This window comes from Varanus komodoensis, unplaced genomic scaffold, assembly GCF_004798865.1.
Source record: "Varanus komodoensis strain SLA01 unplaced genomic scaffold, ASM479886v1 scaffold3, whole genome shotgun sequence".
NCBI classification, from domain to species: domain Eukaryota; kingdom Metazoa; phylum Chordata; class Lepidosauria; order Squamata; family Varanidae; genus Varanus; species Varanus komodoensis.
In genome coordinates, this window is record NW_025335761.1 from 9,601,115 (window position 1) to 9,627,935 (window position 26,821).

Genomic DNA, 26,821 nt, shown 5'->3' on the forward strand with positions numbered 1-26,821 from the left:
AGCAGCAGTGTCAACAATGCAATAGCAGATTTAAGACAATAAAAATGAAGGATTGATATGTGTGATGTAATATTCTGAAATAAAATTCTGAGTTCTGGGAACCGGCAAGTCTGTAATCTACAGTAGAAGTGCATGTTAATCTTGATTTTATTTGAGTTTTGCTTTAGAAGTTTAATTTGAGTTACTTTTGTGCCTGGTGGGGAATTTCAGTATATTTCTACTCATACCAATACCTTTTGCATTCTCATTGTAACTTCCTTACTGGATATAAATGAACATTCAGGTGCTTTTTTCCTTGGTGCAGAAATAGATTAAATGGAACTCATTACCTTCAAGCACCTTAGCTCTTGTGCAGGCAAATCTTTAATAACTTAGTGTTAATAGTTTAAAGCAGTGTTTTTCAACCTTTCCACAGCTGGGGACCAGCGAATACAGGGAAAGCACCTTGGGGGCCACTGAGGCAGAAACAAAAAGCACCATACACATAATACACTATTCTGTGTATTAATTTCCAAACACAATACAAAAAAAAAAAAAAGAAAATTCTTCCAAACAACCAGAAACCAAGCAACAAAAAATGCCAACAAAAGAACAAAATTGGCACAGTGTGGCCCTCGGCTGGCTGCCACTGAGGCGTCCACAAGAAGTTACTTGTTACTTGAGAGGTCTTCATTTAGTTTTCCTACCTTGCTCCAAAAAGGATGGGTGACCCTTGTGAGAGAGATTTTAGAGAGCAAAGATACTGTACGAGATGCACAAATCACAGGTAGTTTATGGATCATTCTTTGTGAATATGTCCCAAGAACTTTGGAAGTGAAATCCCTCTTGTCTGGTGGCTTGTTAATTATAGTTTTGATTAAATTATGTTGATTCTGTTTGCTTCAGTTTCACCATCTGTGTAATGGGGATATAAAACTGCTACTTGAGAAGCTCATCAGTTCTGTTCTTTCCTAGTTCAGCAATAGCTGGGAACACTTACAGAGGGAGACAACACGCTCTGGTTTCGGGCAAGGCTGAGAATGCTCTTCTGACAGCACTCTTGGGGCTGACTAGACAGCCATTTGTAGGAGAATTCTGTGGAGTGTTTGCAGCTGGATGTCATAGAGCAGCTGTGTTGCAAACCCAAAGCGAAAGAAAGTGAAGAAAGACGTAAAAGAAGGAAACTTAAGACTTCTATCTGGTTGTAAAAGAAAGACGGTTTAATTGCCAGGTTTAAAGCAGAAGCAGATTCGTGTCTCCTTCACTGTTTTATTCATGTCCCACCAAGTGTGGGCAGTCATCCAGACATCAGTGCGAGATAATGTCCTTCTTTTGTCCAAAGATTTCTATTTAAGTGAAGCCTCAAAGGAGAGAGCCAGTGTCTGGGTCACCTTTGATTGGTGACCCCAACAGGAAGAAAAGTATGCAGAAGAATATGATTACACTTAACTAGTGTCACCCTTCCAGTCCATTGAGTTCTGCATTCACAGTCAGTATATATTTTCAGGCACTCCCTGGTCTTTTTCAATTGCTTTCTTGTTCTCTCTGTTCCAGAGGCATTAGTCTTGTTTACACACTTCATTATTCCAAGCCTATATGCATGTTCAGTGTCACGTCATCCATCCTTCCAAGAGCATTTTTTTCTGAATAGTCTAGGCTAAAGGAAGTTACCATCCTTAGGGAAAAAATAATTTGGCAAAAAAAAAATAAAATAAAGTAACTGGGAATTATGTTTCTTGGCTAGTGCTTCATAGCTATCAAGTTACCTCTGAAAGAAAGTTTACAGGTAAAGTCACATTTTGCCAAATCTGACAGAAATACTGCTGTTGGTTAATTTTGCTTTTCAGCTACAGTTTGAGGTTGCTATGTCTAGTTCAAGTTTCTTTTGCTTGTCAAAAAAGTTTCCTAGAAACTGATAGCAAAAGAATCTAAACAAAATCTGAATGTGTTGGTGTGTAAGCATTAGGCAGAAATAAGAATGCGCCTTCCATACTGGAAGTTCCTTGGTGTTAATTCACTGGTTGCATCTTAAAGAAGAAACAGCCCCACATCTTCTACTATAGGGCTGGCTCTCATAAATTAGGTCCCGTGATGTTTACTCAGCAAATTTTATTGGTTCTCTCCCCACAGTAAAAAGCTGTAATTTCAGTCATGTCAGGGAATGGAAAGCTTTCTGAATGAAAACAAAGCACAGGAATTACTTGCAGGGCTGCAACATTATGAAAACAAAGGAGTTCATGAACCAAACAAAGCCCAGTGAAGAAGTTACAATTCCTCTTGAAGTATCTAACGTCTCCCTCTGGACGCTTGAGGAGAACTGGTGTTTTGCAATTCTTCTTGGCATTTAGTTTTAACAGACTAACATAGTTCTAACAGACTTTGAAACTATTCTTTCCTTAAGATTTTTCAACATGTGCTGCTTTACACAGTTCACTGGACCAAGTACTGTTCAATAAAATAAATTACCAGGATTTGCCCCTTACCCCTTCTTACATGTTTTAAGAAGATTGTATTCCTTTCTTTTTTCAATTATGACTAAACATCACTGATCAAACATCAGTGCTACCTCCACTAGGACCAACAATTCTAATTACTTAATTCAAGATCGTTTATTCATTCAGGTTGCCCCACTTCCCTTCCAGAACTGCACTGACTCTGTGGGGGTTCACACCCCTTTCCTTTTATTAAACATATTCAATAAAAGGTTTCCACATATTTTCAAATTTATTTTCACTTGTCAAACCTTTTTTCCATTTAATATCATGAGTTACCCCTTCTTATTTTCTGCTTAAGATTTTGCTAAAGGTGAATTCATTTGCTCTGACCTCTCCTCATGCTTTACCTCTCCTCCTTTATCCGTTTTCCTCCTCTGACTCCTCTCTCACCCTTTCTGCTCTCATTTGGCAATACTTACTACAATTTGACTTCCTGTTTATACTCATCTACCATCCTCCCCATGCACATATGCCCTCCTGATCTTCTCCCATCACAACTTCTAGACAATCTTTCTCCTGCCATTAGAACGTAAGAACTTAAGAAAAGCCATGATGGATCTGACCAATGATCCATTGGCCCACCATTCCATTCACATAGTGACAAACCAGTTGTACAGAGGATCCCTCTAGCAGAATGGGTACAAGACCTCTACCTGCCCAAGCTGCTCAGCAACTGGTGTATCCAGCCGTGCTGCCTCTAGTAAAGGATGTAGCCCATTGCTAGCAAGGCTAGTAGCCACTGATAGTCTCCTCCTCTGCCATGAATTTTTCCAACCTTGTGAAGCCATCCAGATGGGTAGCCATCAATACTTCCCCTTATAGTTTCTCGCCTCCAGCATACTATCAGCCTGTCTTTCTCTTCTGGCTCCTTTTTTTGACATTTAAACATGCTATTCTTTTACTTACTCATAACAAAAATTAAGTCATATGTTGTCTCCAACTACAACCTAATTTTCATTCTCACTATTACCTTCAAACTCTGTGTGCTACTTATTTCTGCTATCTCAACTTTCGCTCATCCAACTCTTCTGTCGACCCCTTCCATTCTGGTTGTGAGGGCTCGGTGGTGGGCAGTGGTGGGGACAGGCAGACACCAGGTCCAGGGCCCGGGCTGAAGCAGGAGTGTGGAGCTTTGCCAGGGGTCCAGAGACTAGGAGCAGACTCAGCCGTCTGGGGCTGGAAGCACAAAGAGCAGCAGTTCTTTGCAGTGTGAAGAGAGCATCAGCAGTTCCAAGGCTGGTTCACCCAGTGAGCAGTTCCAGCGATGGCAGGTGAGAAACTGACAGGGCAGGCTCTATTTGGAGCAAGGCAGGAATGGGATGGGAGCAAGCGTGAGGCTGGAATGCAGCTGGGGGTCGCAGGTACAAAGCACGGACAGGTGAGGAGCTGAAGCATAAAGAGTCAGGGGCAGCTTGTGTTGCTGTAGCGAGCAGCGGTTATGAGGATGTGTCTTTTGTTCGTCTCCAGGGCCTTCAGCCACAGAGTGTGATTATTTCCCGCTCCTTCCTTGCAACAGCCTGGCACTGGTCCTGACACTGGTTTCCAGTACTCTGCCGAGACTTTCCTTCACAACAATAATGGATAATGTCTTCACTGCCAAATTGAAAGGTTTCTGATTGGTCCTATCCTTGTTCACTTCTCTGCTGTTTTGGGTAGAGTTGATCATTTCTGCTTTGATCCCCTTTGACATCCCTTAGATATCCACTGTTGTTTTGCCAGCTGATTCTTTTCCTACCTCTACAATCACTCTTACAGGGTTACCTTTGGGGCAAATTCTTCCTCTGCTTTTCCTCTTTCCATTTGAAAGCCTCAGGCTCTGTACATGGGCAGGGTTATCCTCTTCATAAATATTGTCCCATAACATTTAGAACTACATAATAACAACGTGAAGTTCTCCCTCTTCAGCATCTGAACATCAGTCCAGTCCTGCCTCTCGAAGGGCTTCCATTCTTTCTTCTTGGAGGCATCATCATCTCAAATTCAATATGTCTCAGCCTGAACTTCTTGTCTTTCTGTCAATCTTTCCGCCCCTTGTTTACTCTCTTACTTATTTATTTGATGTATATCCCACCTTTTTCTTACAAAGAACTGATAGCGGCTTATAGCATTCTCCTCCTGCTCTCACTCTTATCCCCACAACAACAACACTGTGAGGTAGGCTGGACTGAGAGTCTGTGACTGGTCCAAAGTTCGCCAGTTGCCTCCATGGCTGAGCAGGGACTAGAACGCAGATTACCTGGGTCTCAGTCCTGCACTCTTAAGCACTGGACCACACTGACTTTCATCATATTCTTGTTGTTCAGGAATGAAACCCAGATTCTCTCTCTTTCTTTCACAGCCTGTGCAACATTTACAACATTATAAAAATATGCCTCTCCCACTATAATCTCAGTGAAAATTTTGGTCCATGTCTCGCTTGCACCATTGCTGAACAGGACTTTCTATCTACTCTACTTATTGATCACATCTATGGTTAGTTCAGGTTTTGGAGAGAATGGAATCTGCTGTGAGTCATATGTTTGCTGTTACCATGTTACAATTTGTGGCAGGGATAGGTGAATCTGCAAATTTAAGTATCACCAAATTTTTAATTTCCATGATCACACATTCAGTTTAGCTCATATATGTATTTATTTATATGCCTCCAAGTCATCTGAAGGGGCTCCTTATCAGTGTACAAACATGGAAAAAATCATTAAAAAGAGTCCATGTGAAAATGTACACAAATTGTTGTGTGTGTTTTTGAGGCATACCTAATTTTGCAAGTACTTTTTGCAAGTGGTTTCTTCTAATGTAATGCATACTTTCCCCTAATATATGTTTTTGCATGTAATTTTCCTTAATCTACACATTTTGTGTGCATTCTGGGTTGTGAACTAGATCACAAAGATCTTAAAAAATATGGTTTCAGCCTTGAAGGAAATTCTCATTCATTTATAGGATTGGCAGGTCTGAATTTGGAAAGTTTGGAACATTTGGACTTAACAAATCTCAAGAGTTTAATACGTGTACCTTAACATGAATTTTGAGCAATTTTATTCTTTCCAAATGCAAATGTCTGAAAAGAATCTGCTATGGTATATAGTAATTTCCCCCAACTCTGTGCATTACATATGAACAATTTACTGCACCATCGCTGCTCCATGGAACATTTTAAAAATTTGTTTAAAAAAGTCTGTTTTCCATTATAAAAACAAACAAAAATATAACAAGAAACAGAACATCTTTATAAACAGAAAGACAGAGGCCCTCATTATATCTAAAGTAAGATTTGTCATGGTTTCCAAATTTATGCAAAAGATGGTGGAGGCGGAAACACTTACAAAATTTTATTTGTAATGATTTCTATGCAATGATTTCTACATAAAACTTTTGTTTGTGCTTCTAAAAGCCCATGAAAAAGGACTTGTATTTCTGAAATGCACTGAGCAGAATAAATGTTTCAGGCCTCTTTCCAGGGTAATTTGTCTCGTGCTTTTGTGCAGCATCCAGTGCCTTGTTAGTTGCATGGAACAATTAACATCAGTTTTTAGGTGATGGTCATTAGGATGTTGATGATTGATTGAGGGCCAAGATGTTGATCGGTTCTCATTAAAATGCTTCCAGAGATCCAGGGCACTTTCCTAACGTAACATTGGGAATCAAATAGGGTGGGGGAACAACCAAGGAAGCAAAAGGCAGTTGCATCTTTCATACGCTATTTGCTTCTGGTTCTTTGGTATTTTTTGAAAGCATTCCTTTATCAAGGGAAATATCTATAATAACAATATACAGTAGAAAATGGGTATCTGATATAGTATAATAAAGTCAGTTTGTTAATAAATGCACACATTTAAATATGTTGAGCTTTTATTCCACATGTGATTGTATATTATGGCTTATATAGAATGTGTTTGTTGATGAAGTTCAGTATATTGAATCTTTTTTGTCAGAATATGTTGATTGACAGGAATTTTAATTGTTTTACATATATCTTCTTTTGGTAAAGAAATAATATTAAAAACACTTTAAAATCCCTTTGTAAGTTACCCTAGTTTTACAAGAATGGTTTTTGAAAAGTACAAACATTGAGATACACTGGCCCTAAAATTTAAAAAATCATTTTAAAATCCCATAATCAGTAGATTAGGGGGCAGACATGTTGTTGCCCCCAGATGTTGTTGGACTGCATCTCCAATGGTGAGGGTTGTGTGGAGGTAAAGTCAACAACATCTTGATGGTCACAATTTCCTTGCTCCTGCAATAGGTATTTTAAATGTTGGGAAGGGGCTCTTTGATGAAGAAGTCATACAGCTTGGCAGGAATCCCCAATTTAGCTGGAAGTAGGCTCTGTTGAAAACAATGAAATTCACTTCTGCATAGACATGGATAAGACTGCACTGTTGAGCATTTCTACCTCATACAGAGAACCCTAGTATGTAGCAGTACCAAGGATGGGTTTGGATGATGTTAAATACTATGTACTATGACACAACCCACACAGTGACTGGGTTCGCACAACATAACAACCTAGCACAACTCAGGATGGGCTTATTTTTTTCTTATAAGCCACCTTGATAACCCATAGCTTGTACTTGAGTTTGTTCAATCCATGATGGTCTGCCGTGCCTGGATGACCTGACCCACTTACATTGAGAGTGAGAAGAAAGGTGGCTTTTGGTGCACATTCTCAAGGACTGCTGGCTGGACTTCAGAGGAATCAGGTTCAGGATGTGAAGCAGAACCTGATGTGTGTGGCGGGGGGATTGGGAATGTGGGCCATCCTGAGACATTGAAATGAGAGGAGCAAAGATGCTTGTCTCAAGGCTAGATTCCCCAGAGGGATAGGCAGTCTGAGAATAACCAAGGCATACAGGTGGTGGGCCTTGGAACAGGGGAGTTTCTCAGATGAGTTGGGCATGGCTCTTGATTCCATAACGCAGCATCCGTAGAGGCGGACAGCCTGATTAGAGGATTGGCATGAAGAGAAGAGATGGCCTCCGTTTCAGAACGCCCTTCCAAAGGCATGGGGACCAGGCATGCTAATAAGGAGAGTTCCTGGAGATGAATACTAGATTGGGTTCAACAAACAGATCTGTGCATGCTCAGAGATTCATTCAGGGTGGTCCATGCCTTCGGTCTTTAACAAATTCATTGCAAGGAAAAGGTCTGTGGCTTTGAATGAGCAAAGGAGGAACCCCAGCTCCAGACAACAATAGGTCAAGCACAGCCACAACTTGGCAAGAGCAGGAAAACCCTTTGATACAACTTGGCAAGCCCAATCTGCACTTGGGGGGCAGCTATCAAAGGCTCCTCCCACTCCCTGCTGCTGCTGTGGTTTGTGGCTTGCCTTGGCTTCAGCGTCACTTAGGTTGACACGTTGAAAATATTGCTGCCCATGCAGAACTGCAGACTGTCTCAGTTACACATGGTGGGAATGAGGATGCTGGGGTGGCCACGGGGCAGGAGAGGCCTTCTGGCAAATCCCACCCAGTCCATTGCCTCCCAAAGGATCAGGTAAGTAACACTCTCCCTTCCCCTTTGAAGTCTTCAGCAGCCTTTAAACGCAACTTGTTAAATGCTTCCAAAGTTTCAAGATTCAAGCACAGCTTTTCGCAGCAAGATCCCTAGGATTATTTTTGGTGGGGGAGGGGAGTCCACGTCTCCATACTGCCTCCTCCATTTTCCCTGACTCTGGGATTTTTGAAAAAGGTAGCAAACATGGACCAAGCTGCAAGCTGAGTGCATGTATTACTTTCAACAAAATAAACTGAGTTTGTCCTTGAATATTAGCATTTTGAGTAAAAATTAAGAAAACAAATTTATTCAACCTGAATTGTAACAGTTTCATGGGGAGTTTGCTTTTTCTGAATACGTAGTGAAAAAACAGAATTTGTTATGAAATACTGTTCTGCTTTCATTATAACTTAAAGGTAACTCAGCACTCTGTTCTTATGTGCCATCAAATCATCTCTGACCTAGGATGACCCCATGAACAAAAGCCTTTCAAAATGTCCTATCCATGACAACCTTGCTCAGCTCTTGTAAATTCAAGGTTGTAGCTTGAAAAATCAGCATTCCTCACATGGATAAATTAAGTCAATGTCAATTTTAGTTTTGTCCAGTTTCTGATTCTCATTTTTTCAACCTTAAGTTCATTTGATTCCATTTCTCCATCAGTTTACATTATTTTTTATAAATGTGCATGAAAATTGGTACATATATCTTTATTATTATTTATTTTATTAGGATATTTTTATCTCATCCAATATGAATCATATCTGGACAGCTTACAGTATGATTCATGAGCATTTTTCCTAATGTATACATTTTTGTATTCACGTCTTCTCAATATATCCATTTTTGTAATCAAGCTTCCCCAACCGAATGCATTTTTGTACATTATTTGCATGCATACAGGTATTTTTTGTGTTCACGTTCCTATCACACACACATTTTCATTGAATTTGGAGAACTGCATTGCAAAATCAAAAAACACTACCATTTTTGGAAACTACCATTCAGAAGCCATAGTGTAATGGTTCAGATATAAATAAGTAGAGTGGAAAGCTTGGTATAGCTGAGGCTTTATAGTGGAATAACATAGGAATGTTTATTTTATGTGGTGCCTTAGGAAATGATTTCCCTTTCCACTTGGCATTCTCATTTTATGTGCTGACCACAAAATTCATTAGTCTGAGGCTGTAGACCCCTTTGTGGTGGCAGTGAGCCAGGTCCTAGAGGTTGGAACTTGAGGAAAATACCAAGATGCACAATATGCAGCGACTGTGTTTATTGTGGTCAGGCGAAGAAAGATTGTGTTCAAGGGATTTGAAGGGAATTTCAGCAGAGTTGACTCTTCTTTTCCGGAGGATAATAGGGCAGCTCTCTATCACTTTCCACAAATGCTTTTCAATATATAGGCTCACTTGTGGTTAGCTTTTCTTGAAACATCATTGCTAAATCTTTCAAAATTATTACTATTTGTTTTAAAACAGAATAATTGCACTTTATCAAGACACTTGGTGCAATTGACAGCTGGAGATTGTTTATCAGAAGACAATTTCTAGAAGATAGTAACAAGAATATAAAGTCTGTGGACTTAACTGTGCATTCCAGAAAAGGCATGAGGTTAGAAAGCCTCTCTTGCATACAGGGGTCAATTTTCACTTTTGTACTTCTTCCAAGTGGTGAAGCGCACACATTTAGGCTGGATTGTTCAGTTAAAGTTTCTATGAAGATGTTGAAACTACACTTAGTTCTCTAGAAGGTGAAGAATGTAAAGCTCCATTAAATCAATTCCTAGATAGAGAAGTTCAGAAGGCTGCATGACAGGCTCTGTGTATGCTGTTTTCATGCACTTTCCAAGTGTAGCGCGATGCAGTGCCCAAGCCGCTCCTAAAATCTGTGAGAATTTCAGGAGAGGCCTTCACATAACTCACAGAATTGCAATTGCAGGACATGTGGAGGGTGGGAACATTTGTTTGTGAAGTGCCTCTTAAATGTGTCCCGGTCAAGCTATTCAGATTCACACCTTAAATGGTCTGCTGAGTGGGGTCAGAACCATAAAGTCAGATTGTGCATGTGGGTTGGATCCACATTTGGTTATACTTAAGTGATATTTTCAGTGATAGAATGGGTATATCCCTTAATCCCCATTAAAAGTTATGCTAAGTATAACTAAACATAGGCCACTGTTAATTGCAAGCATAAGGGAAGCTGGCTCAGGACTGTAGCAGGGAGAGCAAAAATTACCCTATCACCGGTGCTAGAATCCCAGTCCAGATCAGATCCAACATGCTTATAGGAAGAAAGAAGCAGCAGTGAGTGGCTAAAAAGAGGTAGAAACTGAGTGTTTAAGGTAAGGGTTGATTGGACTGCCGTTGTCATGATTCCTGACCCCTGGCCATGCTGCCCGAGACTGATGGACATCCAAACACTTGGAGGTCACCAGGCTGCCTACCCTGGCTTAAAAGAATGTATACTTTGGCCCTCGTATAAACACACACAGGACTGTAAGCGTCTCAGCATTTCTTTTTGTTCTTCCGTAGGACATCATTTCTGAAAGTACTAAGAGGGTGGCCTGTGGGATGAGAGCTGTGCGAGCAGAATGCAGAAATGGAAGAGGACCAGGGAAAATGAGGAATATGAAAAAAGCAGAAAATAAAACAGCACAGATAATCTGTAGAGCGGCATCCCTTACATGCAAAGGTTTCTCTGCTTTGTTTCTTATCCTGAGGACTTCTTGGCACTTGGCCCAGAAGAACAGACAAAAAGAAAGGGAAAGTTACAGGGAATATCAGCTGATTGCGATAAAGAATTACTTGTCTCTTAGCTAGTGGGCACATTAAGGCTCAATCCTATCCAAGTTTAGACCAAAAGAAGGCCTACAATCCCCACTTGCTCCAGTCAGCATGGAATCCGTAGGGCTTTGTTCTGTTAAATGTGCTCAGGATTGTGCCCTTAATTTCGGCTTAAACAAATTTATAAATCAACATAACCTAAATATAGGTTTATTTGAAGAAAAATGAGTCAGTATAACAAAGACATGTTTCCATTTGAAATAAAGATTGTGTGTGATTATTTTCAATTCTGTATAATTATAATTTATTTCTATACTGCCCTACAGCTGAAGCTCACTGAGTGGTTTGCAACAGTTTATAAAACAGATAAGAAAATATAATCAAAATATATGAAATCAGAAAAAAAATCAAAAGTTTAAAGCAGCTAAAACCAAACAATAACAAAGGAAGACTTAGTAAAACACCTGGAATGGGCAATGCCCTCACGCCCTTGGACATCCAGACAAATCATGATACTCATGATAATAGGATGGTATAGAAAAGCTTTAAATAAGTAACTAAGTAAGTTTTTAAAAGCTTCAGCATAAAGATCCATCTTAACTTGGTACTGCAAAGATGATAGATGTACCACCAGCCAGGCCACAGTGCAAAGGTTGTTCCATAAGCAGGGGGTGCCATAGAGAAAGCCTTTCCCTTGTTGCCATCCTCCTTCCATTGGAGTTGGAAATGAGGCCCCAGTGGCTGAGCATAGTGTCTTAGTAGACTGCAGTTGGGAGAGGTGCTCTGACAGGTATTGCTGTCCTAAGCTATGCAAGACTTTATACAGCTGCTTAAATAAGGGTCAGAAGCATACAGGCAGCCAGTGCAAGCAGGCCAGAACCTGTTTCTTCAGTTATTAATCTGACTGCCACATTCTGTACCAGATGCAGCATCTGAACCATATTTGGGGGCAGCCCCATGTAAAGTTTGCAATGTGTGGCTGTGAAAGCTGGACCATAAGGAAGGCTGAGCGCCGAAGATTTGAGGCCTTTGAATTGTGGTGCTGGAGGAGACTCCTGCGAGTCCCTTAGACCACAAGGCGATCAAACCGGTCAGTCCTAGAGGTGATCAACCCTGACTGCTCTTTAGAAGGCCAGATCCTGAAGATGAAACTCAAATACTTTGGCCACCTAATGAGAAGGAAGGACTCCCTGGAGAAGAGCCTAATGCTGGGAACAGTTGACGGCAAAAGAAGAAGGGGACGGCAGAGGATGAGGTGGCTAGATGGAGTCACTGAAGCAGTCGGTGTGAGCTTAAGTGGACTCCGGGGGATGGTGGAGGACAGGAAGGCCTGGAGAAATGTTCTCCAAGGGGTCACAATGGGTCAGACGCAACTTCGCAACTAACAACAACAACCATGTAAAGTGCATTGCAGTAATCTAGGGATTTCCAAAGCGTTGATTACTGAGTGTGACTAGGCTGTCCAGTCTAGATAGGGACACAGCTGGGCCCCCAGGCAATGTGTGTAGAAGGCACTCCAAACCTTAGGTGACAAAGACAGATCAAGGAGCAACCCCAAGCTACAAACTTTCTCCATCAAGAGGATTTCAACCGTATCCAGAACCTTGCTCCATCCGAGCAACCACCCAGCGACAGCATCTCAGCCTTGCCTGGACTGAGGTTCAGTTTGTTAGCCCTCCTCCATTGTCACGGTGGCGCAGAAGGACCAAAACAGCCACAAAACATTTCAGCTAAACCAAAATGGCCATGAGTTAAAGCTTACTGCCCTAGAAAGTACGTGGTAATAACCCAATGAGGCAGACATCTTGGTTCCCTGGGGTGAGCAAAAGGGAGTTGCCTCTGAAGTGAAAATTTTATTTGAAGACAATGATTTGTGCAGTTTATATAGCTTTGATTAAAAAGAAAGTGGTGCTGAAGAAAGATGATATAAAATGTTCTGGAAGTTTGTATTCGTAATGCAGAGGCTCTGTAAATGGAACCTGACTTTTCAGATAGAATTATGCTATCACACCTACAGTGCTGCAAAGTCCACCGCTCCCAGCTTTATGGCTAGGCAGGTGTTAGGATTAATGAGAGTAAGTAATTGAAGAAAAATATCCCATTACCTCTACTCTTTGGCAAGCCTAGATAATTAATGGAAACTTTTGCAAGAAATATCATTTGTTTCAGTGTAATTGCAAAATAATTATCTCATATGGTAGGAGTATTAACTGTGTTGATTGATAAAATGCAGGTAATATGTGAAACGTGCTTTGGAAAGACATGTGCCACAACACAATTTTAATTGGTCAGGTCAGCATTAATGACCTGCAATTAAGTGTATCAAGCACTGCATTGAATGTTGTAAATGCTTGTCATACACAGTCAGGCTGAAGTGACGTGAGAAAAATTGATTCTCTTGGGAGGCTTTTGCCTAGAAGATGAGAATCTTTCATATTTGCCCTTTTCAAAGAATTTATTATTGTACTTTTGAGCCTTTCTAATTAATTATTTACTCTGTGATGCATATCTAATAGAAATTCTGAAGGAAACACAGGGCAGCAGAAAGGAAGGAGTGGGTAAGAGCTGAGTATTCATTAGGTGGTTAACCCTGATTGAGGAATTACTCAGAGTAACTTCTGCTGTGGATAAACACTCTTTGGGGCTTAGTGAAGTCCAACATCAGCTGTAGAGCGTTCACTGTCCTGGACCTGTAACAGGTGCTCAAATCCCAAAGCCAGGCTGGCCAGTAACTACTCTGCTCTTCCTCAGTCCCATATTAATTTTATAGCCTGCCTTTCTGCCTGGGAAGATGCTCACAATGGCTTATGCCAGAATAATGGAATACTTATTTTTGTGGAAGCTCTGGACTGGCTTCTGTTTCTGTTACAGGATACTTGTATTCTGCATGGGCAAGTAATTTAAGTCTGTCTTTTAGCCTGCCCACATCCAAGTGTCTTTTTAAAGCTTTTACTCTCTTTATTAGGAGTGTAAATGAGACTGCGAGCATCTCTGATGCATGGCTAGAGACCACTTTAGCACCTTGTGACAATTATTTTCTGAGATAAAAGCCAGGAGACCAAAATAGAAGCCTGTTTTTGTTCTTGTTTTGCGGAACAGCTTGAGCTTAAACCCTTGACACATGAATGTGTCCCTCAAGCACAGATTGCAACGTTCTAGTTTGCAAAGGTGAGCTATTTCAAACGTCATCCATTTGCTTTTTCTTTCCCAGGCATTATGGCTGGATCATTTTGTGCCACTTGCCTGTTTGTGTCTGCCACAGAGTCAGACTTTTGCTGTTCTCAGAGAAGCTTGGCAGTGTGGCCTCACTGGTCATAGGCTCAGCAGTCGTATGAGGCCGGACACCCAGAATGTCACAGAATCCTCACGATTCCACCCTCCTTCCTTCTAGTTGCCATGATGCACAAGTTGGAGAAAAGGCTTTTCAAAAACTCCTGCATCAGTATTCAGCACCATGACAAGCAAGTATGTGTGTTCCATGGAAACTATGGATCTCTTTATGACCTGAGAGCATTTTTCATCCATAGCACTTTGACAATAAGGGAAAATTCAGACCAATCATGAAATTACCACTACATATTTTGAGGTGCACCCCAGGAAGTATGCTATTTCCAGAAAACTAACATTTTCAGAATTGGTGGTCTGTGATATATAGAGAAAAACAGATCAGTTGGATTCAGTCCACGGCAGTCTGTAGTCTGCAACATTCTGTGAACCTTCTTCTGTTTTTCTGTGAAACACTGTTAGTGTTTGGAATTGTAGACACTTTGTGTGAGTTGTTCTTGAATCCTGTGCCTTGAGCTTCATGATCTGTTCTCCATTTGTGGAGCAAAGATGATTTCACCAATGTTTTCTGTTATGGTTCATATTTTTTTATTTCTTTATTAAAACATTTTTATGCCACCCCATTCGCCGAAGCCTCGGGGCGGCTTACAACGTACATATGTACATATGCTACAACTACCATGGAATGGAAATTGTGACTTTATATTGAGCGTTCCTCAATGCCTGTGAAGATTGTATGAAACTTTTTAATGTCCGTGGGAGGCTTCCTATACTCATCATTACCATCATAATTGATAGTTAATTCCTCAGCCATTCTTGAAGCATTTGAGATTTGGGCTGCTTAATTACCTTCTTGTTAAAAATGATCTCTTTTTATGGATATAGCGATGAGTTTGACTTCTGTGACTTTCTTGAGCTATATTTCAAAGATTTTAAGCCCCAAGGGTAGCAGGTCTTTTGCTGTGGAAATATACTTTCCTTCCTTGGAAATGCTTTTTGTGATTGGATAGCATGCTAGCAGAGAATAGTGGAGACCATATTTAACCATGGCCACCTTATGGAAGAATGTCTGCTCTTCCTAACAAGGCCACTTGACTATCAGCTATAGTTTTCTAACAAGTTTAGCACCTTTGTTCTTGCTATGTATACTGACTTGGCTAGCTCACTTCTGCCTTAGTGCAACTGGCTGTCCAAACACAAGTCCTTAATTTTAAATGTAAATTGTCTAAGCTTGAAAGATGGTTCTTCCAAGCATCTCCCATGAGACTAGTATTTAATTTTTAAATGTTGTAATGTTTTATTTAAGCTTTGAAATGCACCATGATGATAAAATTGACAGTTGTGATACTTAAATATAAAAATGTTATTTGTGGATTACATTTTCAATATATTTAATCAGATTTTAGGGTTTCTTTGTTTCCTGGTTTATGGAAACCATGGCTCATTATGGGATGCAAACCAGTCCAGTTCTAGGCACTACCAATAGCGGTTTACTTTTCGGCCACAATAAGATAATCCATTATCCCCCATCATGCTTTACCCTTGTGAAGGACAGGCTGCGTCAGCAGGGACTGCAGAGTCATGCTTTTTACTATGTTCCCTGACACTGTGCAGTCCTCGTGACACAGCATCTCTGTGTCAGTGGAAAAGCTGGAAGTATGGAAGTTTTTGTCTGGAGACCTCTGCACACGGAGGCTTTCCTGGGTTGTGGCACCTTGCACACTCAGGGACCCAGGATACACTCAAAGAAGCCTCTGTGCAAAAGCTTCCCAGCTCAGACATCTACACGAACGCATGGCAGGATAGGGAGAATGGCCTGAAGGGATGCGGATGCTGGAAGCTACACGTTGTCCAGGGTGAGCTAAAGACTTGACCTGACAGTGCCTTTCAATATACTTTTCCCTGTCACACAAGTAAAACATGAAGGTGATTAATTCAAAATGTGTTTAGTCTGGTTAGAAGTGTGTTTAGTATCTGGTTAGTGTGAAGCAGGAAGTAGAGGAGGAATCATCAGATGAGTGGATGATGGAGGGACTCCTCATACAAGCATTGTGGGTATGGCTGGCAGTTAAACCGTGGCTTGGCTGCAATTTGCTCAGTTGGGCTGCTGTGAAGGTAGCTTATCCTGTTCTGCTCCACTTCTATAGCCTGAATCCTTTGTCCAGTGGATGTGGAACAAGCAGATCTATTTTACTTTGTCAAAAGTTGAGATGTGATCACCCCTAGCCCCACCCCTGTTCAGACCACATGGGATTATTTCACAGGAACAACTTATATGGCCAGCTCATTTCATCATTGTTGCAAATGACTAATTGTGAATGTATGTAGAAACAGAAACACAAAAACTGAACAAGTCTGAAGGTGCCTCTCAGGCCATCTAGTCTGACCACTGGCTCCAGCGGGCTCCGCTCATGAGATGCTAGGCATGCATCCTAAAACTGCTGCACTTTTTAATCACTTGGGCTTTGCTAACTCTTTGAAGGGAGACATGATAGCACTCTACAAGTACTTGAGTGGCTGTCACTAACAGGAAATACAGAACCTCTTCTTGATCATCCCAGCGTGTAGGACATGGAATAAGGGGCTGAAATTACAGAAAGTTCGGTTTCGTCTAGTCATCAGGGAAAACATCCTGAGCTGTACAACAATGAAACCAATGACCTAGGAAGGTTGTGGATTCTCCCACACTGGAGATGTTCAAGATGCAACTGAACAGCCCTCTGAGAGGGATGGTTTAACTTGGAGGCCTGCACTGAGGAGGAGGTTGGACTCAATGGCCATCTGGCCCCTTCCAACTCTTTCGTTCCATGATTCTGTGATTCTAATGCTTGCCAGCTTCTACTAAAATTTCTTCTGTCTACCAATAAAACCTGGAATGGTGATCCTGCCCCATTCATGCTCTGTTTATTCAGACCTGTCAGGTATGCCTCAATTGTTTACAGAATATTTGTAAGTAAACACACCTACCAGACCGCAAGTGTTCTGATGCTTTAAAATGTGCCATTGTTGAAGCTGGAATTGTGATTTCCAGTGAGCTTAACTCAGTGCCTGTCAAATTAGTGCCATTTCTGGATTTGAACCTGAGCTTCATTTGATCCACTGAGATTTACATCATCACTGTCATGAAATGAACCAGTTCCTTGGATTTCTTTGCATTTATCCTGTGCTGCTCATCACAATCTCAATTTAAATATTAGTCTCACTTAATTCCATCACTCTCCTTATGTATACATGAAGCCAAAATCCATTCCTTCTCCTTGTTCCACGTTACACACAAACTCATTTATCCTGTTATGCCTGGCTAATTTGGTTTCATATGATGATGAATATCATTATAGGAGACATGTGAGCTGCACATGGAAAGAGTACTTAGTAAATATGCTAAAATGAAAAATGTGCCACCCAAATCTCAGAATGCCACATGTACCGAAATGAAGAATGCCACTGGCAAGCAGAGCACTCGGTTTCTTGTCCTTGTCAATACTACCATAATTCTTCCCTCCACACTGCTTGTTTCATAGGCAGTTCTCATAACTGGACTTACAGACACTTTCTAGCATTCCTCATATTAATAAAGCTCACTTTACGAATCCAGAAGTGGTGGTTGGAATAAAGTCTGGGCTCCTCAAACCGTACACACAGATCTCCATGGAATGAGTGAGCACACCCCTTCTGAATGCAATGAGAAGCTTTTCTGGATAGTCAAAAGTTAGGACACAAAGAACTCCTCCTGAGAAGTCACAACTGAATTTCTGATGCTGGCACAATATATTGTTGTTGTAGTTAGTCGCGAAGTCCTGTCCGTCCCATCACAACCCCATGGACAACATTCCTCCAGGCCTTCCTGTCCTCCACCATCCCCGAGTCCACTTAAGTTCATACCAACTGCCTCAGTGACTCCATCTAGCCACCTCATCCTCTGCCGTCCCCTTCTTCTTTTGCCATCTATTGTGCCCAGCATTAGGCTCTTCTCCAGGGAGTCCTTCCTTCTCATTAGGTGGCCAAAGTATTTGAGTTTCATCTTCAGTATCTGGCCTTCTAAAGAGCAGTCAGGGTTGATCACCTCTAGGACTGACTGGTTTGATTGCCTTGCGGTCCAAGGAACTCGCAGGAGTCTCCCCCAGCACCACAATTCAAAGGCCTTAATCCTTTGGCACTCAGCCTTCCTTATGGTCCAGCTTTCACAGCCATACATTGCAACTGGGAAAACCATAGCCTTGACTATACGCACTTTTGTTGGTAGGGTGATGTCTCTGCTTTTTAGTATGCTGTCTAGATTTGCCATAGCTTTCCTCCCCAAGAGCAAGCGTCTTTTAATTTCTTGGCTGCAGTCCCTGTCTGCGGTGATCTTGAAGCCCAGGAAGGTAAAATATGTCACTACCTCCATTTCTTCCCCATCTGTTTGCCAGGAGGCACAATATATATCACTGATAATAGTATGGTGCTATTTGAAAGGGTTGTGTTATCAAAGAGATCCAAAGTTATCAAATCCTGCAGACTGAGCCTGAGAAAGAATAGATGGTCTTAGCAGCAAGCAAAGTTTATTTTGGGGGATAATAATGTTTGGTGTTCATATTAGGTCAGAGATAGATATAAAATGATATTTTGGATATTTGCATTATTTAATAATCATTTTAGTGAGTCGTTTGTGGACATAAACTAAACAAAAGTGACAGCATCATATGGTATGAAGATGCACACTTCTTGTTTTCCCTTATTATCCCTCAATATAAGTTGGCCATCTAATTCTGTTGGAATCTTACAATTACCACTGCGAACATTCTCTCACTATGAGGAATATTAGTGTATAAGTGAAATGTATAAAATGAGGAGCTCCTTATTACAGGACAGGAGTAGATGTGAGCAGGGATTCATATCAGAAAATGTTTAGGCACTGTCCATGCATAGCCATTACATGGTCTAAGTTTTTAATCCAAGCAGCGCAATTTGGTCAAAATCCACTCTGCTAACATTCAAACCTGACAGAACAAAAGGCAGGGGCATTGTAAAGAACTGAATAATATTTTATTACTCGGTATTAGGGCTGTGAGTGCTCACTTTTTAAACTTTTGACTAGTATGCTTGTGTGTAATAACATAAACTTCCTTGTCTGAGTGCCTGCCTTTGCGGCTCAAAGAGTTCCATTAGTGACCCTAATTATGATGGTGCATCAGTTAAAAGAGCCATAGGCTATAGATGGATACACACACAGAGCTCTTTCTTAATGGAAAGGCAAGAATACCTCCTGTCGCTGAACTCCCCCCCTCCACAATCAGAAACATTTTCTGCTTAACCTTCACTATTGTTCAGTCTGCCTTGTGTTCCTATCTGTTTCCAAACTGATGGAGCCACTAATAGATTCTGGCCATATTAAATGCCTTTGTATCTCCAGCTCTGGAGACTGTGCTGGTGCCTTCATTTCCCCTAAGCTATTTTGGCAGAGTTGCTCAGAGTCGGTGAGTGTTTATCGCCCCATTGCATGGACTTGTGACATACCGCTCGTATGTTAGTGCCTTTCCTTCAAAGCTGTTTCTCAGCTGCTTACCCCATCCTAAGCCTGATCTTTTAAAGAAGCTGCTTGATCCTAACTCTCTTCCCAGTGACAGTGGACTGTGTGATTGCGAAAGAGGATTTGGCAATCAGGAAGGATGGAGTGGCCACCTAGTAAAAGCAGTGTGTGGTACACAGGGTGTGGATCACACTTTCTCGGAAGATAGCTTGGTTTAGGGTTCAGTGGGAAAAGAGAGACCTCTATGATGGTTTCAGTGGCTTTACTGATTGCTTTCATTCATTGTTTTATTTATATTATACATGCCCTGTGCCATGACGTTCTGCCAATTTCCTGAGTACTTACTTTTTATTGAAACTGTCATTGAAATTTGTATTGCTGTCTTTTATTATGGCTGTTGGATATTAGATTTGATTTATTTATGTATTAGATTTATTTCATGCCTTTTCCTTTTTTTAAAGAACTCAAAGTCCTTCTCTTCCTGCTCTCAGTCTTATCCTCACAGCAACAACCCTGTGAGGTAGCTTGGACTGAGAATCTTTGACTGGCCCAAAGTCACCGGTTGGCTCCATGGCTGAGCGGGGACTAGAACCCAAATCTCCTGAGTCGGAGCCCCATGACACCACCTTTTTTTACAAATAATTCATTGATTTTATTTTATACCACTCCTGAATCACATATGATATCTGATATAAGCATGTTTTACATATTTATGGTTTGTATTTTATATATTATAGGACTTTATGAGATTTTAGATGTTATAGTTTTAATTTCACCTATGAATTTAAGTTATGTTGCTGTCCTGTTTTTCTGTGAGCTGCCCAGGGACACCCCCTCCAGTCTATGGGGTGGCATACAATTGTAATCAATCAATCAATCAATCAATCAATGTACTGAAATAATTAATCATTAATACTGAAATCCAGATAAAACTGAGTACTCAGCCACATACAAAAATACCATGGCCAGTTGGGCTGTAATAAAAAAAGGTCATTCCTTGAATGCTCAGGAAAATAAAATAAAAATTTAACTTGGCTCCGAAGAGTAACAAGCTAGCCATCAAGTGATTATTTCTGGGGAGGATAGGCAGCATTTCCCCCTTGCCGCTTGGCACTGGCAGGGCTGCCTTGCGACTGCAGCAAAAAAGCAGACTGTCCGTTCAGCCACTGCCAATGCCCCTGAGCTTGCATTGCATGGTTCTTAGAAGAGGTTAATTGTTGGGTAATTTGTTGGGTAATGCACAAGGCTATGGAAAGAGAAAAAATTCCTTGAAGGAACCCACCTAGTACCAGGAGAGGAAAGTGTTGAGCAGGACAGGCATCCTGGGCCCTGGCATTTGCCCAAGGAAGCTTCCCGCTGGCATTGGGCCTGATGGCTGTATTCAGATGATTCTCTCAACCAGTCTTCCCCAACCTGGTGTCCCTCAGATATTTAACACCTGTCAGCTGTAGCCAGCATGGCCACTAGTAAGGAATTGCAGTCAGGAACATCTTGAGGGCACTGGATTAATGATGGCAACTCTAAACTATGGCTTGGAAGATCAGGAATAATCTGGGGACATAAACACTCCTTTCTCTCTCAGTCAGGTGATGTGAAGGACTAGAGAAACAGGGCTTTTTCGCTGGCCTTTATGTCTCTTGTTCCATTTCTTTGCTCTTATCTGTTATTTGATGTTTAACAGGTAACATAGGCTGGCCAGAAAACTATAGTTTGCATGAGCTCTCTAGTCTCAAACGGTAAACTACAGCTTTATCCTGGTTTGGAGAACTTGCTCAAACCATGGTTCTCTGGGGTGGATGGCAGGCTTTGATTAGTTCAGCAAGTTGTATATTAAACAATGTGAAGGCAAGAGGGAGGAGACAGGGAGTGGATGGCAGGGGAGAGAACGCTGGGACCCATCAATATGAGTTCCTGATACTGCAATATGTGATTAGGAATTTGTATTTCTATTGCCAATAAGTCATATTTTTATTATTATGGGTTTCATCATCCCAGAAACGGGAATATTTATTTATTTATTTATTTATATCCTTCCTTTTTCCTACAAAGGGCTCAAGGCAGCTTACATCTCCTCCTCCATCTTATCCCCACAACAACAACCCTGTGAGGTAGGCTGGGCTGAGAGTCTGTGACTGGCCCAAAGCCACCCAGGTGGCTCCATGGCTGAGCAGGTCTAGAACCCAGATCGTCTGAGTCCCAGTCCCATGCTCTTAACCACTGCACCACACTGGCTCACTTAACCACCACACCACACTGAATATAAAAAGTGTTCATCCATGGAGTCCATATGAGTAATCTTGTACTGCTCTTTTTGCCATCCAGCATTTTGAATGGTGCGTTTAGTTCTTAAGTGTAAGACCATGCAACATGTATATTTTATCAATTTTCCATCATATAAAGAAATGATGCTGCTGCGCTGCTTTTGCTCTGTAATTATCATAACTGGTGAAATGTTCTCAAAAAATGAACAGCCTGAACCAAACAAGGCTTCTAAAGTTGCCCTGCCTTGGTCACAAAACTTGACCTGGTTTCAGATTATCCTTCTTTTGTAACCTTCCAGTATTTCCCCAATATTTGAAAAAAATCTATTAAGGAACAAAAGACAGAACAGTTGTGCATTGCCTTCTAAGTAGGTTAATTCCAAAAAGAGGGCCTTCAGAACACCTTACATTAAAGTAAGTGTGTACAGAATGGCAGCCTTTAAAAAGCCATATTTGCATAGTGGCCTTAAATGTATACCAACAGAATAAAATAAATCTCTCTCTTGTCTCTAAGCAGGTATAATTCCACAGTTGAATGTGAGCTGAATGACTAAAAGTTTTAAAATATACTGCTATATTGCATATAATCTGTATTTAGTGGTAGATGCATATGTTTTAATCATTGTAGCAATCATGCAGCATGTGTGGAAACTATATATACATTTCAAAATAGGAAATTTGATTTACGTGAACAATATTTATTTATTATTGTTGAAGTCTATACCCAGACTTTTTGTCAAAGCAGGCTGTATCCTATTAAAACAAAACAAAAACTTTCTTTCTCTGACTGGTGGAAGAAATCAATGGGATTTCTTTGTTTCTGTAATCACAAGACAACTGGTTATTGGAACAGAGATCTTTCTAATAGGGAGTTTGGAAGCAGGATTTTTAAAATCGTACTTCTGAACTGCCCATCAGCTGAAGCTCTCTATAACTGCTGATTTTCTGGCTGAAGACTTGCTACGCTTCTTCTGGTAAGTACGGAAAAGAGCCCTTGTTCTTTTGGCTCTGAGCAAAATCCAGAGTATGTCCCCCAACCCTGGCCAGGCCTGCATGCCCAAAGTGACTAGGATTTAATTGCCTTTAATCAATCCATCCCTAGAACATTTTAAAATTTTGTATGTATGAATATTATTTTAGGACCTTAGGATGAGACGGTGCACAGAAATTTCCTGCATAATACCAGCTGTATAATCTCCAAAGTGATAGTAACTCTGATTTGTGCTTTTTTCAGGTGTGTATGTAAGACCATTCAAAAATCATTTCTCCAAGACTGAAAGTTCAGGGGGCCATTGTGGAGGACTTGAGACTTGATAACCATGTTAGGGAAGAATAGAACAAGAACCCTTCCTACTGTGGAACATATAGTGAAATATCTTTGGGCATTAGGTTGCAGTTGGTGGCAGTCTGATAAACATAAACCAGATGCTTTTAGTCCTTTTCAATAAACAGTAAATAATAGTAGTCATGATTTGATTGTCAAGCTGGAATAATATAAATGCTGAGGGAGTGTAATCAAGCCGTCTGTCAAGCTGCAGTCCCTAGTTGTTGGCATTTGGCTCCATATTTTCTCAGTTTTGACATCTTAAAATACCACATACTGGAGAAAAGTTGAACATGTTCTGGAGGAAAGCAATACTTATAAGCAGGACAAATGATAGGGATCTAATTTAATAGACTCCAATCACGTTAACAGTGGCCAGCTTGCTTCAGTGCTAATGACATTTTCATTTGACTAGCTAGTGGAGTAAGTGCTGTACTAACATTGGGCAGCAACGCAGCTGTTGCTACTCCCTAATAGCTTAAATGGATTACAGGAGTAATGGGGAGGGGGGGGGAGTCTCGGGCCAGTTATATCATTCTGGCATGACTGTAGCCAAAACAGATCTAATGAGAAGCAAGAGCCCTCAATGTGTCCGCATATTCGAGGAAACCTCGAAGAAGAACAGGATGTCTTGCATGGGGGGAACAGCTGGCTGGAACCTGCGACCTGACCACTCCTAGTAGGGGTGAGGTTACATCAGAATGATTTCTCATGTGTAGTACTAGTGAAGATGTATGCCATTCTCTGGATAAATATAATGGCTGCAGTGGAACCAGAGCTGAATAGATTAGAAGAATGCTAATCATTGTGGGGAAAAGAAAGAAATGGCTGTAGATGCAATGGAACTGGTCTGCATTCTCCATGCCCTGCCATGTCAGAGAATAGATCCATTGGTTGCCTAACCAGCACAGGAAATGCTGTCTCATGACGTCTCCTTTGGCCTATGCGCTCCACTGTGAAAGTGTTTGGCACCTTAGAAGCATCTCAGTGGAACCTGTTCCTGCTGAACTGAGAGTGGATGGGTAGGCAGATAACAAGGTGGCAAGAAAACCTTAATGTTTGGCTTGTACACATAGCACTGTATTTCCCAATTTTCCCAATTTTCTGGGCAAGATATGGAAAGAAGCCATGGAAAAGTGATACCCACAATGCACTGGTCAAGGATGAGTCCACAGAAAGGATGCATGCATAGATTTTGATTTATACTGTAGTTTCTTCATTGTGATCTTGATGTAACCTGATCTAGAATGTTTGTTTGACTAATTTTTACTCCCCAACACATGTTGTCCCTGAGTAAACAGACAGAATATCTCATAAACAATAATAAAAATGCAATCATATTTTTGTTCATATTTAACAAAAATGAGTACACTGAAAGTAAGCACTCTCTTTAGGATATATACTCAGAGAGAGAGTTGATTTTATATCAATTGTTTAAATTTTGTGATCCTGAAGTAACTTTTATTTTGTTTGTCTTCCTCTGTTTTACTTTTATACTCTCTCTTTCTGTCTCAATATATTTCCCAACTCTGTATACCCCAGTACATGAGGATTAGAAATCTATTTATTTAATTAATTTCTGTAGTGCTCGATAGCCAAAGCTCGCTGAGCAGTTTATGACAATATACATGTATCAAGATTTGCTTATGAATGCCACTTTTAGTAGAACAGTGCAGGCTAAAGAAGAAACTGAAAAATGCAGACTGAATTATCTTTTTGGCTTTTGACATTCTGCTGTTTTTTCTGGTCCTCACATCTGTTTTTGACAGGTTTATGAAATACAAGTGCTTGCACCCTCCAGTTCAGGGCACACTTTCTTCAGCCTGACTCCTGAAAAAGATCATATGAAGTCTCAGCTGCCTAGCTCACAAGAGTAAGGTAAGGGACTGCAGAAACTGTGGCAGGTTTCTAACACTCTTTGAAAACTCCCTGGTTTACACAGAGTTTCCTCTGGCTTGCAGTGGACTATGACACTGTTCAGTCCTGCTGTTTATTATGGTTTATTCTTTCTTTTGTGACTTTGTAATTATTTATTATTTTTATAATAGATTGCATATGCATTATAGTGTAAACTGCTTAGAGGTCTTACATTAAGTGGTATATCACTTTTATACATAAACAAGTATGGCTTAGGATCTACAGAGACCTCAGGGGTCCCTACTGTGATATATTATCAAGCTGTATTGGTTTAATATGCTTTCCTTGATTTTCTATAGAAAGGTTCATTCCTCATTTATATGTGTGCAGGACTTGACATATTTTAATGTGCTGCTTGTTTAAAACGATAGATATCTTCTAGCTAAAAATGCCAGCTCTTCAATAGTATCATTGGGGGTGCATCTCCCAGATTTGTTTGATGATGGGAATTTCCTCCCCTTCTTCCACATTTGGTTAGACTTAACCTGACATACCTCTCTTAGCCAGAACAGTACACTTAGTAAGGGGTAAAGGGATTCCCTCTCCTTCTGTGTTTCCACTGCACCTTTACACTCACACATTCTCTGCTAAAAGCACCAACAAGCTGCTTTTTGATCAGGTCTTGATCTTGCACATAGCTTTGTGATGGGATTCAGCCACAAAATAAACCAGTTCAAGACAAAGTGTGCAGGCCCAATAACCCAAATAAGACTAGGTGTAATGAACTACACAGTGCCTGCTGTTTTTCTCTTGCTTTCTTTCCCCCAAACTTTTACGTTCCGTTATTCTGCTTTTCCACTTCCATAGCTTCATGAAACTACCACCTCTTTCCTTAATCCATGATATGAGGAGAACCCTATATTAGGTCACAACATTTGCTGCTGCCCAACTCTTTCTCTTTTCCCTTGGTTCTTTCAAACCGAACGTTTATGTTACGATAGCAATGCAGCCACCATTGTGTTGGGAATAACTTGATGGAAGTGAACATATGGGTAGGATGACTAACTGTTCCTTTGTATATAAATGTTTCTGGCCTCTCGTTTGCATGACTTTGGCATGTGAAGGAACCACATCTTTCATCCTGCCAAAATGAATACACTCATAAAGATATCCGGCTGGAATAGGATGGAGCAAGGGAAGTAATAAGATACGGACTGACTACAGCAGTTTCAATATTTTGCCAGAAGAGACTGTAAAAAAGGAATCATTCCATACTGGTTAATTTCTAAAAAAAACACCCAGAAGTGCTGGAGCTTCTCCATACTAGAAACCATATTTTCTAACGCTCCACACAACTTGGGAGCAGATTACTTCAAGAAATGTCCACCCTGCGACAAGGGCAGGTAACTTCCACTGGCCTGGAGGTCATTTTTGCTCCACCAAGACCTTTCATGTGCACTGCAGATCACAGGGAACCACCTGCGGTGCCAAGGTGGCTGAAGTGCTATGGATTGTGCTCCCTAGAGAGGCCCACCTGGCGCTGTCATTATATGCTTTTTGTCGCCAGGTCAAGACCTTTTGTATTCACCCATCATTTCAGTGTTTAATATTTATTTATTTAAAACATTTCTATGCCGCCCCCATCGCAACAAAGCCTCAGGGTGGCTCACAAAGAATACATAAATACATAAATACAACAAATTAAAAAAAAGTTGTTTAAAAACCTCCGGTGCATTCTCGGCTAAAAATTTTAAATCCTATTAATTAAATAATTTAACAATTAAAATAAGTTTTAAATTAAAAAGGTCTTAGCCTGGCTATCTATTAAG

The 26,821-nt window shown here is 40.8% G+C and overlaps 1 protein-coding gene across 3 annotated transcripts in view; it reads left to right on the top strand.

Moving 5' to 3' along the window:
* TSPAN18 (tetraspanin 18) overlaps nucleotides 1–26,821 on the top strand; it is a 188,163-nt gene that overhangs the window by 73,010 nt on the left and 88,332 nt on the right. For 2 of the 3 annotated variants that reach the window (XM_044436683.1, XM_044436679.1), the window contains exon 3: nucleotides 24,905–25,013. The exons of the other annotated variant lie outside the window; for it this stretch is intronic. The gene's annotated coding sequence lies outside the window, so the exon portion shown is untranslated. The remainder of the gene's footprint in view (nucleotides 1–24,904; nucleotides 25,014–26,821) is intronic. 3 annotated transcript variants of the gene reach the window in all.